The sequence below is a fragment of the Diabrotica undecimpunctata genome, chromosome 9 (assembly GCF_040954645.1).
Source record: "Diabrotica undecimpunctata isolate CICGRU chromosome 9, icDiaUnde3, whole genome shotgun sequence".
In the NCBI taxonomy this organism is placed as follows: domain Eukaryota; kingdom Metazoa; phylum Arthropoda; class Insecta; order Coleoptera; family Chrysomelidae; genus Diabrotica; species Diabrotica undecimpunctata.
Window position 1 is genome coordinate 99,756,062 of NC_092811.1, and position 11,607 is coordinate 99,767,668.

General features: G+C 31.5%; 1 protein-coding gene across 1 annotated transcript in view; it reads right to left on the reverse strand.

Annotated features, from left to right (window-relative positions):
• The window catches only part of LOC140450316 (uncharacterized), an 81,349-nt gene that overhangs the window by 36,334 nt on the left and 33,408 nt on the right, over positions 1-11,607 (reverse strand). The gene's annotated exons all lie outside the window — the stretch shown is intronic.

Sequence of the window (11,607 nt, forward strand, 5' to 3'; positions counted from 1 at the left end):
GCTTTTTGTTGATAATCCCAACAGTTGTACTGTGACAATTGGACATCAGCATTACTTCTTCTGGCTAAGTTTACCCGATTGGCCATATAGGTTCCTAAACATGGAAAATTTAGGTGTTTAGTAGGTTGAACGAAGTGAGAATCTATCAAAGTATAGACACACATCTGGTGACCGTATGGTGTTGGCTAGAGTTTCGACAACTCGTTCTCCTAGAGTTCCAGTAGATGGTGTCGATTCTTTTCCCGAGTAAATTTTGAAATCGTATATATATATATATATATATATATATATATATATATATATATATATATATATATATATATATATATCCTATGAAAGAATCATTTCGTTGCCATCTTTTATACCTCTTTTTACTGGCCTCATAGGAAGATACTGCTTCAGGGCAGATCTTCCTTTGAACTTAGTCATTGATTCGTCGATGGACTGATGGGAACTCACAGTCCTCGCTTTTACAAAAGTTTGTTTCAAATAAGAAACCACTTTATCGATGTAGTATGTTTTTGATGTACCTATTACTATTTCTTTCAGAATTATTATAGTAGGTCTTAGATAGCACGAATAAACAGCGATCTCTTGAAATAGCTTTTTTATGAGGGAATTCGGAAGTGATTCGTTCTATGACCAGTAGTTTGAGATAGATGGTACTTTATTGTAACACATAGCCATAGTACAACCAATCACTGTCATCATTTCGTAGATATCTGCTTTTTTCATGTTAAATTTTATATTGTGTATGTTTGAAAGTGCTGCTATTCTTTGGTTTGTACAGGAAGCAATATGCATAAATAAACTACGCGGAAATAATTTTAGAAAAATGTCAACAGGACGATAAACCTTTATCGATATTTAGTATTGTTATCCGTTTTCTCTGGGTAGGAAATACTTTTTCGGACAATACTGGTATATTCCATTGTGCAGTCAATTCATTTCTTTCAGACTCATCTTCAGATATTTCCGTGTTATCAGAACTTTCTTCGTCGGAAGCAGTGTTGTTTACATCCGCACGGTCAGGAGTATTCTCAGGTACTTCATCAGAATCTGAGGCAGAATTGTCACCTGTATATAATGAGACTCTGAGGTAGCATAAGGTTCTTTCTCGGATTTATTTTCAGAAATATTTGAGAGGTTTTCAATTTCTTCTTGAAGCTCTTTTTGTGTGAGAAAACGTCTACATTCCATAGTATGTCTGCAACCAAACAATACGAATAGGTTAAATACGACCCGATGTAAACTACTACTGGGACACTAGAGTCCTGTTTAGAAATTATGGTAAAATCGATGAAAACAATATTAAAAATAAACAATATATATCACTAACCTGTTTTAATAACTCACTTATATATAATCGGTTAAAAAAAACAGAGAAGCCACTTTTTCTTTAGTAAAATTGTATTATTTACGAGTTGTTGATGTACGTGTTTAGTTAACATCAATTTATAGGTTACAGACGTGATATGTAGGTTGCATACTACTAGGTAATGATTAAGGAATATCTAAAAATACGGATGCGTTCAAATAACATGGTCTTTGGGGACAAACAGATGCCAGCAGATTTTTTGAAATCCGCTAGGACGTATATGTCCCCACAGTAATGAAAGGGTTAAGTAAATAAATTGTTAAATATACCATCTAATTTGTTTAAACAATCTTCTTTTTAAATTTTTTATTTTTTTTAGTATTATTTGAGGTAATTTTTATTGTAAAACATAAATATTTGTGATTAATATAAACTTCTTCAATAAACGTCAATAGATTTTATGAAAAAACATATTATCCTATTCAATTATTTTTAAAATAGTATTGGTTTATGTATAGCTTTAGAAATAAATAATCTCAAATAAAAATTCCAGATTTTTCTCATTGGAAACATTTTTCATGGCAACCTATTTATTTATTTAACAATTTTTAAACATATAAAAAAATGTTTTTTGCTTCGAAATTAATTTTTGGGTTATTCTAAGACGAAAGTTATTCTTGTGTTTTTTTTTTTGTAAAATACTTTAAATTACTTTATCCGTAAAATGCAAATAAACAATTAAAAATGCAGAAAAAATGCAATTTTAACGTTTTTCGATGCTATTTTTGAAGGACTGACTACACCAAGCTATTGTACAGTAGTTTTAATATATGGAAGGATACAGTATCCCTTATAATTACATAACAACGACTACTTAGTGTCGAGGTTACTTATCTATGCGATCTTCACAACTTAGCATTGGATCTAGCATCAGTCCTAGAAATTTTATTACTTCAGCATTTTGAATGGACTTGTGATCAATATATAGATAAGGATCATAGTCAGGGACTATATTCTTTGGTAAAAATCTCATGAAACTGGTTTTTGTTATATTTAATTTAAGACCGTTGTCTTTCCAATACTTAATAAATTCCTGAGATGCTGTATTGCCCTTGCTAACAAGCTGATCAAACTTGACAAAATAATAAAGAAGAGAGGACCAGGAACCGAACCTTGTGGTACTCCCACAGAAGACTTCATTGGGTCTGATAGTGTACCATCTAATATTATTGTTTGCAAACGATTTGACAAATATGATCTTATCCAGTAATGTGGTATACCTGGAACTCCCATGCCTTCCATCTTCATCAGAAGCAGCCTGTGATTCACGATGTCAAAAGCACAACTAAGATCATAAAAAAGACCCAACGTGTTCTGTTTTTCATTAAGAGCTTCATAGATACAATTAAGACAGTCATCAACAGCACTTACAATAGATTTGCCTTTCCTGAACCCATTTTGGACATCTTGCAGTAAATGAAATGCTTCTAGATAGCTTGTTAGTCTTTCACAGAATGCCAGTTCAAACAACTTTGCTATCTGACTGGGTATACAAATCAAACGATAATTCTCAACATTACTTGCAGAACCTTTATTTTTAAAAATTGGAAATCCCTTGGATTCCTTTGTATTGGGAAATTGGCCTGTGGTAAAAGATTCGTTCATTAAATGTGACAAGGGTTTACATAATATGTGACTGGCAACATATCTTATAACCTTACCATTGATTTCATCTAAACCTTCAGCATGTTTAGATGTGGTCTTACTTTTATAAGTGACAGTACTTCTGCAGGTGTAGTTGGAGAAAGAAAGACTTGGAAAATTGATCAATTTTCATGAGATAATTTGGAGTTGAGTTATTATTATATTATATTTTCATTGTCATTTATTTTAATTGTATTTGCTAATGTAGGTTTATTTAAAAAAATGCAAATAGGTTTCGAAGTGAAAAATGCAATAAATATGTTGGCATGAAAATTTTCGGTAAACTTTTCAACAAAGCGTATTGGGTTCATAATAATCGATTGAAATAAGTTTCAGCATGTGGGTATGAAATCTACCTTTTTCGACAAAAACCACCCGCATAACATGTTTATTAAAAAATAAATACTAGTTTATTTGAGATTATTTATTTCCAAAGCAATAGATGAACCAATACTATTTTTAGAAATGATTGAATAGGATCATTTGGTTTTTTTTATAAAGACTATTATAAAATAGATTATTTACGACGTTTACTGAAGAAGTATATCAAAATAATGTATAAAATTCACAATAAAAATTACGTCAAATACTAAAAAAAATAAAAAATTGAAAAAAAAAATGTTCAAGCAAATTAGATGGTTTACTTAACAATTTATTTATTTAATAAAGGCTTTAATAAATTTAATGTTGTAATCGTAATAAAGGCAAAAAGTACATGCAAATTTGAAAAAAAAAAACGTCGTAATATATAAACAGGAACCAGATATACAGCTCCTTCCCTCTCACTGGCTCAGGCGAGTTTCAAAGCCGGCCGATTTTTAGGAGCATTTTTGAAGCTTTGTGGACGATTCCATTAAAAGAAAAGGCAATCTTTTTCGAATTTTGCACATTAAAACTTTAAATACCTTTATATTTCGATTACAATAAACCTTTTTATTTCGATATACTCTGTGCGAGTACTAGACACCAATTCGCTAAGAATTTTGCTTAGTTGAGGAGATATGTTGTGGAATGCAATTTTTAGATTCCCCATGTCTCTCTTAACATCTTTATCAACGTCTGTTTTGCCTTGCAATTCTTAGAAGGCACAGATTAAAGCGGAATTCTTGAATTTGGTTTCGAAAATTAGTCTACGATTTTATTATCAGATGTCGCTACATTGCGTCTATACGAAGCCATGTTAGAGTTGCTTCCTAAGACAGAAAAGATTTATTTCACGTTCAGAGCGATTGCGAAAGCCGTTCTGATGAGGCCTATTGGGCCGAAATACGTATAAGCGGATGCGCAAGCGCCCTGTACGTGAAATCATATCTTAACTGTATTTTCCTTTTTAAAACTTTAAAGTATGTTGTTTCAAATGACGCCAATTAGATCTCGCTAATTAGATATGTTAATTGTAAACAAAGCTGCTGTCAATTAAAGAAAGGGACTAACTTCGTTCCAAATTGTCCTAAAACAACTTTTTTTTTTAATTTGTAGAAAAATGCTTGCTTTCCAAATATAAAAATATAATTTTCCGACAGGCAACAGTTAAAAAGTTATTGTAATTGTTTATAAGCAAAAAATTGGTATGTTTGGAATAGAATTACTGCAACTTCATCATTTTCGGACTTACATTGTTGGAAAAGAATTTGATTTCGTATAAACAAATAAAATAACTTTTAAAAAATTTGACAGATCACTTTAAAATTTTAATCATATTTTAAGTACTACAAGACACACAATTCTGTGTAATATGAAGGTTCTAAGTTGATTTTTAAAAAAGTTATTAGTACTTATAAAAAAACGAATATTCTTACTTATTTTTCAACTTTCTAAGCAACAAATAAGGATAAAAACATTCCAAAAACTCAATTTTAAAGATTTTGATATGACTTATAGGTTTAATACTCTTTAATTTGTTTCAAATGACGCTTGAAATTTGTTTATTTTTTGCTGATAGACGTAAACAGTGAAACTTTACCGGTTTTGACCTTAATTTGTTAATAACTAATTAAGTCAAAAAAATCAACTGCAGGACATATATAGGTTTTTGTAACAGAGGTCCATACTACTCAAAACAGCTGTCGTTTGCCTTTCCGTTTTTTTTTTGCTTATTTCCCTGGCCAAATATTACTATGTTATCAGATAAATAAATCATCACACTCACTGATGCTGAGATAACTAGGAGATATGTTTTTAAAATAATGTAAATTTTAATAATGTAACATTCAATAAGATCAGGAACCTTATTGGGGTCAGTTGACCAATAAGTTGGCTTTGCAGTGATGAAGTTGTTGATCCATAATCGTTAACTGCTTTTAAAAGTTCTACTCTTTTTGTTGTGATAAGTCTGAAAGCCCAGAGTGTTTTTTTGCATTCATATCTCCTATTGTAAATCTACTTTTGATAGGTTAAATCATTCGTAAAAAAAATTAAACACAAGTTGAAACATCTTTCCTTATTTCGTATTTTTTTCTTTATTTTTGTTTATTATACTCTTTTAGTTTGTAACAGTAAATTATAATATTACCTTAGTTATACTATTAATACCTATTACCTTAGTTAAAGTTGCCTCATTTAATAAAATAAATTGATTAGGCAATCATTCGTTTTATTATTATTATTAATTAGTTTGGTAATTTTGCTAAATCAATGAAATTAAAACAAAAAATTGAAAAATAATAAAAATTTTATTATAATTATTTTAAATCCGTAATTAATAAAACCTGAGCACTTGTAGGATAGTTTACAATAACGATGAACATAAAAAGCATCGATGTTAAAGTCGTCCCTAGATCCGATATTAGAGCCATTACACATACACATGATACTGATGGTGAGGGCTAATCAGCCGCAGCGAGCATTATATTTAATACGACATTTCACATGTGTATCGCACACCGTCAGTGTCAAAAAACGAGTTAAAAATAGACACATAAAGTCTAATTCTTATAAATTTATTAAATTATAATTAAAAAGCGGCAAACTCGCGTTGGTTCGTACGCTTTAGGGGTTGGTGTCCAATAAACGCCATACACAATTTAGAAACACATCGTATGATGGCCGCTAACCTTCGAAGACAGCTCATAAAGGAGATATATATATATATATATATATATATATATATATATATATATATATAATAAAAATAATAATAAAATATATAAAATAAGGAATTAAGCAAAAACATAACGCGGATATTAAAAACGAAAATGGAGAACTCAAGATAAACTTGTGCACGAATAACGAACTTAGAATGAATAACACATTTTTGACCACAAATATACATTCAACAATACCCGTGGGCAAACATCTATGATAGATTATATTATAGTCAACACAGATATGCATCCATCAAAAACAATCGACGTAAGATGCTTCAGATTAGTGAACATACTTCATAATCAAGAATACGGAATACTTATACAGAAAAAGGATATCAGAGAAGATTGCTGATAATGAAATATTAGAAAACGATAAACTGAGTCATCATTTAAAGTAATAAGTCGGAAATTTACTCCATGCAACAGCCAGTGACAGAAAGTGGCTACTGCTCCGATCATCGATTATATTATAAAATATGTAAATTAATGGAAAAATAAAATATACTTGCCATAAAATTTCAAACTCCAATATAAAATTAGTTGTGAAAAAAAATGTTTGTGTAATATAAATAACTTCTAAATGCAAAACAGGGCAAAAAACAGCAAAAAATACAACAAATTGTCAGCCACAAATAAACAAACTATACTCCATTCGCTTAGCTCGGGCATATTTTGACAGATTCATTGTCGGAAACCTACAACACAACAATTCCTACTTCTCAGTATTAATAGCTCAAGTATCCTACTATTGCAGACTTCTTTCTTTAAAAAAAGAAGAATTATTCTAAATAGTGGAAGTGTATACTAAACCCATCAAATTTTGGGTAGTATATATTTAAAAAATATATTTTAGTTGTTATAATTTAACATAACTATTTATTATATGCAGATAAATAAATATTGATTGTCGGTAATTCGCAAAGTTCTATTTTATTTAATATTTAGTTTGTTTACTATTAATATTGGCTATGAGTACGTGTGCTTGGTTGTATAGTAATTTCCAGCCACTTTTAGTCTGTCAAAAAGTAACTAACTTCGCAAAAAAATAATCACTAAATTCACTAGACAGTTAGGACTGGGAATAGCGAACTGAGTTTAGAAACTTCACAAAATATACATAAAATCTGAAAACGTCCCCAAGCGTCTTTTTGTACCTATCTCTTTTCGATGTAGAGCGTTTATAAAAATAACATGTGTCTTTACTTAATAACATTTGGTAACTGGATTGTCTTTAGTTTCATGCGTGAAACAATGATGCTAGATAAAAAGTATCTTGATTTTGATTTAACGATTTAACATAGTAATGTAAACATAGTAATGTTTTCCAAATTTTTAAAATTTTTATTTATATTTTAAAGAAATTATATTCAAATAATTCAACGAATTATTAGGTTTACTCCTAACGCCACCTGTTGACGTATTAGCAAAGTATATGTTGTTAACCTCTGACGTTCTGACAGGTCTGTAAAATTTAAACGAAATAGTAACTTATAATAAAAGATAAGTAAATATCATTTGCCAGCAAATTTAATTATTATGTAAACTAAATAATATGTTTCTAGTAATCGATGTGGTAAACAGCTATTTTATGACGCTACTCTTGACGACGCCATCTTGTGGCGCTAGTTCTGTGACGCTCGCCACAGTATTTTACTATAGAGAAAGAAGTAATACAACGATAGTATAGAAGCTTCATTTCAAAAAGAAAATCTCATGGTTTAGAGAGGAAGTGAAGACAATAAAAAAAGTATGCCTTTTTACAATATCTACATAACACAAAAATCACAACAGGGATACAACCACTATAAACGAATCAGAAATTAAACGAATAATCTGACAAATAGACTGGACCAGTCAAACTGGTAGAGCTTCTCAAAACAGATGGAACACGACTTCTACGGAACATAAAAAGAAATATGGAGAATGATCAGAGGACAAAGAAGAGATGAACGATTTAATAAAATACAAATACATTCAGAAGAAAACTATGGCAGACTACTTTTGATCTCTATTTGCTAAATGTGACTATAATGAACTACCAACACCAAAAGTTACAGAGACAAGACAAGACAAACGAAGAAATAAGAGGACAGAATACCAGCTGAACTCCGAATGAACGGAGGAACAGATCTGATCAAACAACTATTAAAACTAATCCAAAAAATAATACCACATTAATAAAACAGAATACCACAAGTGTGGAGATCAAGCATAATAATACCTCTCTTCAAAAAGGGAGACAGAAAATTTAACATGTTAATTTCCGCAAAAAAGACAGAACGCATGGTTATCACAGTAAATTTACTAAGATGTAATTGGAGCTGGAAGGTCAGATAATAGAACAAGTGATGGAGTTTAATTATCTAGCTACGTAAAGCTCGAAACAGAAGTGGAAGATTAAGTGAATAGAGCAGAGTCGCAGGTTGATTGAATGAAATAATATGGAGAAATAAAAATATCGGGAAAGAAATGAAAGGCAGAATTTACAAAACAGTCATCAGATCAATAATGACATATGCAGCAGGAACACGACCTGACATAAAGAAGGAAAATATAATGTGTGGAAACAGCTTAGATGAAAAGATCTGCCCTGAAGCAGTACCTTCCTAAAAAACCAGTAAAAAGAGGTATGAAAATGTGGCTATAAAAAGTGATTCTTTCACGTGTTATACATATGATTTCAATATTGACTCCGGAAAAGAATCCACACCAACTACTGGAACCCTAGGAGAACGAGTTGTTGAAACTCTAGCTAACACCATACGATCACCAGATATGTGTCTATGCTTTGATAGATTATTCAGTTCGTTCAACCTACTGAACACCCTAAATTTTCCATGTTTAGTAACCTATATGGCCAATCGGTTAAACGTTGAAAATAACAAAATGCTAAGGAGTGATGTTTTTAGTTTTATTCGTAGTAATTTTAGCGACTAAATGGAAAGATACAAAAGAAGTAATGCTGATGTCCAATTGTCACAGTACAACTGTTGGAATTATCAACAGAAAGCTGAAAACTGGGGAAAAAGCTGAGTTCACTTATCCAGAAGCAATTATTTTTTACAATAATTTTATGGGAGGAGTAGATCTCGCCGATCAAAACGTTAGCACATATATGATATGGACCGAAAATCGTATTGTATTGTAAATTCTTGGATTATTTACACGGATTTGCATAAAAGAAGTGTACAACAAGATAATACATTTTCACCACTGAATTTTCTGGTGCCACTAGCAGAACAGCTAATTAAATTAGGAAGATCGAAATCAAATATAAAAAAGACGAATAAGTGTCCATTCTGGAAAAATATCTAAACGACAGAAACAGATGATCAACGTTGGAGGCCGTTTGCCATAACAAATACCTACTAGGGGAAGGTGCTTTAGGTATTCACAATATAAATCAGAAACTCGAACTACGACTATTTGTACAGCGTGCAATGTACCTCTATGCAAAAATTGTTTTTTACCACATCATTCATAAGAAGTAATGTTTTTTTATTGTGAAATGTACTTTTTTTATTTTGAGTATAAATTTGTTTTTTTTACTGATGGGACTTATTTATCCCACCATTCAACACTAATGGGACATATATGTCCGATGTCCTTTCTAAGGATACTAAGGATTTCTAAGAATCACGCAACAATGTAAAAAAAAATCAATCGCTTTGTTAGGTCTCTAAGTATCAACGAATATCATTAAAGTTATTTTAAACAGTTTTATTTAGCTCGAATGAAATCAGTATTGAAAGGGTTAAAAAAGAGTAGGTAAAAGAAGTGGCAAAGCTGCCATTGTAACAAGCACTACATACAAAGATGAATTAGAGAGCAATATTGAAAAAAGTAAATTACCTTCAACTTCTGGCGTTAAAAGAAAGGTAATTAATTCAAAAACAAAGTCAAACAAACAATTGTCAGTGGCCAAAGAAAAACCAAATAAACTTAAAAGAGGATCCAGCAGTTCTTCATCTTTAGATTCGGTCCCTGCAGTAGAGTATCAAGATTGAGATGTAGATGACCTGGTAGAAAACTTTGAAGAAGATGCCGTTTGTATTTTTTGCGAAACTCCACATTCTGAAGATGTCAGAGGCGAACTATGGGTGATCATGGTTTTTTAAATGGGCTCACATTGAATGTTCTGAGTGTGAAAGAGACCGATATATTTGTGACTTTTGCTAGATAAATAGACTTATTGTGTGTTATTCTTAGATAACTATATTTTCAATTCATTTAAGAAAAAATACCTTTTTGTTAGATGTATTTTGTATGTCATTTTCATAAATATATATACATCGCTTTAGAATGTCTTTCGACGTTGTCCGATACCTAAACACCATCTCTTCCTATCTTCGCAGTCGTTTGTTGTTAAATTTCTTTCGCTCATGGACTTGTTTACGCCGTGTTGCCATTCTAATCTGGGTCTTCCTCTTTTCCGTCGACCTATCGGTTGCCATTCTATTACTTTTTTGGGGAGTCTTAATGCTGGCATCCGTTGAACATGCCCATTCCACCTTAATTGTTTCTTCTCTATATCTTGAGTTATATTTCCTTCTATTCCCATACGTTTTTTTATTACATCATTTCTGATTCGGTCTCGTCTGGAAATACCTAAAGATCTTCTCATTGCATCCATCTCTACTGCTTCTATTCGCTTTCTGTTCTTTTCACTAATTCTCCATGTTTCAGCGCCATAAAGAAGAGTAGTTTTAATCATGGTCTCATATATATTAAATTTCCTTCCTTTCGTTATCTCTTTACTCCACAGTATACTATTGAGACATCCTAAGACTTTCTTTGCTTGAGTGATTCGTTTTTCTATTTCCCGTGTATCAGTTCCTGTATTGTCAAAGGCAACACCCAAGTAGTCATAGCTCTGACAACAGGAAAAATGTTGTCCGTTTTCGAGGTCTATGTTATCTGACTCGTTTCCAATACAAAGATATTTGGTTTTTGTTGTATTGACGTTCATTCCCCAGTCGTTATATTCTTCAGTTTTCTTAGCATGTACTGCATGTCTTCCCTGTCGGTCGCTAGCACTACCTGGTCATCAGCAAACTGAAGTGTATATATACATTCATTGCTAAGCTCTATACCCATCCTATGTACCTTTCTTTTCCATCTTTCCAATGCCGCTGCAACATATATCTTGAATAAGGTTGGTGAGATACAGCATCCCTGTCGCAAGCCTTTTGTAACCAGGAATTCTTCCGTTAGATATTTTCCTGTTTTTATCTCTGCCTTAGAGTCTCTATATAGTTCTTGTACAGCATTTATCAATGTGTGGTTGATGTTAGATCTTTTCAACGTTGTCCACAGTTTTGTTAAGGGGATGTTGTCATATGCTTTTTGCAGGTCTACAAAAGTAATATGAGTTTCTAGATTCTTAGCCGATCTTTTTTCTATTATTTGTTTAAGACAAAATACGTTATCGGTGCACGATCTTCCTGCACGGAACCCGCTTTGTTCTTCCTCTTCATTGTGCTTATATTCTTCCTCGAT